The 2797-nt window shown below is 42.8% G+C and overlaps 1 non-coding gene across 1 annotated transcript; it reads left to right on the top strand.

Annotated features, from left to right (window-relative positions):
* Window positions 1-651: 651 nt before the first annotated feature.
* LOC114812760 lies at window positions 652-789 on the top strand. Its single transcript, XR_003760408.1, has one exon. It is a non-coding gene; the product is annotated as a small nucleolar RNA SNORA7 (small nucleolar RNA).
* The last annotated feature ends 2008 nt before the right edge of the window (window positions 790-2797 follow it).

The following is a 2797-nucleotide window of genomic DNA, read 5'->3' as shown; positions in this document are numbered from 1 at the left end:
TTTTCTTCTACTCCATTAACCACAATTATTATTATTATTGTTCTAGCTTGGGACACCCCACTCAGACTGCAGAATCTCCAGGAGACTGGGGCAGGTCTGACCTAGACGGTAAACTCATTGTAGTGAGGGATTGTATCTTTTCATTTTTATACTGTACTCTCCCAAGCACTTAGTACAGTGTTCTGCACATAGTAAGTGCTCAATAAATACAATTAAATGAAATACAATTGAATGAATTATTGCTAGACTTAAATCCTCCATAATATCCCTTCCCCTATTTTAGGGTTCAAAAAATGTGAAAAAATAGGGCAATTATCTAATGATGGTCATTAAAAATTTAGTATTTATTGAACATCTACTGTGTACAGGCCATTCACCAAATCTTTGGGAGAGAATAATAGACATAAAAGTCACAGTCTCCACCATTATGGAGATGTCTCTCCTTCCTTAATACGGGAAGATAGTAATGGCAGGGAAGAAAGGAGAAGAAAGTAGCGAAGGAAGCAGGAGGGAATAGTGGGGGCATTGGAGAGTGAAGAGTATCTTGCCCAAGCTGCACCCCTTTGAGATTGACTTTAACTTTGCCAGGTCTGCCATGGGGCCAAGGTACAGAGTTAGGTTTGTCATTTGCCACCTCCTACTGGCAGCAGAAACCTTTCAGAGTCACACCTGGAGAGTTTCCAGTACTCTACCAGTCTTGGCTATGGGAGGGAGAGGCAAGCAGAGGCATACCCATTCCATTCCTAGCTTAGACAGTGGCTAGCAAGTGGAAGGCAATCTGCTACAAGTCCAAACTCACCTGTGCTGGGCAGCAGTGACACGGAAGAGAGTTGAGGGCATAGACTGAAGTTTACTGTGTGAAAGGAGGCAGGTAATGGTAAAATGTACTTTTACCAAGAAAACTCTATGGATATACTACCAGAACGATTGCTGATGGAGGTGGGGCGTTCTGGGAGAGAAGTGCATGGGGTGTCCCTTTGGGTCGGAGACAATTCGACAAAAAAAGACAGGACTCGCAGCAGCAGGAATCCTTGCACAATTGGCCCATTTTGGCCAAATGCTATAGCCACTGCTTCTTGGATGGTTACAGAGGAAGGCAGTAGAGATGTTGAGTAGAAGTAGTACAGACAATGGGATTTAATGACCACATACTGAACTGTCTGTAATAGTCCCACAGACATATGCCTTGCTCCAAAGGCTTACACATTTAAAGGCAAGCACCTTCCAACTCTTTCATTTTTCTCCTTTGCCCCTTCCCCCTCTCTTTCTCTCTCTCACTCTTTTCCCCTCTGCCCTACCCACCCACTTTAGGCAAGCTATACGAGATCAAGATAGAGTGAGTAGGTTGGCATTAGAGGAGCTCTGTGGATTCAATTGTGGTAGGAAATAAGGTAGGAGGGGGAAAGGTGATTAAGTCTTTAAAACCTATAGTAAGAAATTTCTGTTTGATGCAGAGGTGCTTGGGCAAACATGGGAGATTTTTGATGAGTGAGAAAACATTGACTGGATGTTTTTGTAGAAAAATGATCCAGGATAAGTGGTTGGATTATCATGGTAGCAGTATGGATGGAAAGGAAAGGGTGGATTTTAGGGTGCATTTTAGGGATGTTATGAAGGTTGAACTGACAGGATTTGGTGACAGATTAAATATGTGGGTTCAATGAGAGAGATGAGTCAAGGATAAGCCAAGGTTATAGGCTTCTCAGCCTAACTTGAAGGGAAGAAGAAGGATAATTTAATCCTCATTTTTTAGATGATGTAGCTAAGGCACAAAAAGCTAAGTGAGTTGCCCAAGATCACACAGTAGACAAGTCGCAGAGGTGGAATTAGAACAGGTCCTCTAACTCCCGGGTTTATGTTCTTTCCACTGGGTCACTGCTTCCCCACTTGGCTTCATTTACATTGCACTCCTGCCTCTCTTGCTTCTCCTTCTCAGTCTCTTTCGTAGGCTCCTCTACCTCTCACCTTCTAACTGTAGGTGCCCCTCAAAGCTCAATTCTGGATTCCCTACTACCCTCCCACTCCCTTGGAGAACTCATTAGCTCACATGGCTTCAACTACCAATCCATACAGATGACAACAAATCTACTTCTCCACCTCTGAAGAACTTTTCTGCAATTTAACTTTATGCCCTACTTTCAGGATACCTCTTCTTGTATGTCCTGCTGATACCTCAAATTTAACATGTCCAAAACAGCACTCCTCATCTTCACACCCAAGCCCTGTCATCCTGCTGACTTTCTTATAACTGTAAACTACACTTCCATCTTCCCTGCTTCACAAGCCCATAATCCTGGCATTATCCTCGACTCATCTTTCTCATTCAGTGCACACATTCAATTTGTCATGAAATCCTATCAGTTCAACTTTTACAACATCTGTAGAATTCATGCTTTTCTGTCCATCTAAACTGCTATCACACTGATCTAAGCACTTATCATATCCTGCCCCGACTACTGCATTAACTTCTCTGCTGAGCACTCTGCCTCCTGTCTCTCCCCTCTCCAGTCTATACTCTACTGCTTCATTTTTCTGAAACAAAACATTTAGTCCATATCTTATCATTCTTTAAGAATCCCCATGGTTGCCCATCCATCTCTGCATCCATCAGAGATTCCTTATCATCAGCTTCAAGGCACTCAGAAAAACTCCTCTTCCCCTCCTACCCTATCTTGTTGATTTCCTACTACTACTACTCATTCAATTATATTTATTGAGCACTTATTGTGTGCAGAGCACTGTACTACTACAACCCAGCCTGCAAGATTTATTCCTCTAAAACCATCCTACTCACTCC

The sequence above is a fragment of the Ornithorhynchus anatinus genome, chromosome 5 (assembly GCF_004115215.2).
Source record: "Ornithorhynchus anatinus isolate Pmale09 chromosome 5, mOrnAna1.pri.v4, whole genome shotgun sequence".
Lineage (NCBI taxonomy): Eukaryota > Metazoa > Chordata > Mammalia > Monotremata > Ornithorhynchidae > Ornithorhynchus > Ornithorhynchus anatinus.
This window is presented reverse-complemented; position numbering and strand designations above follow the sequence as displayed.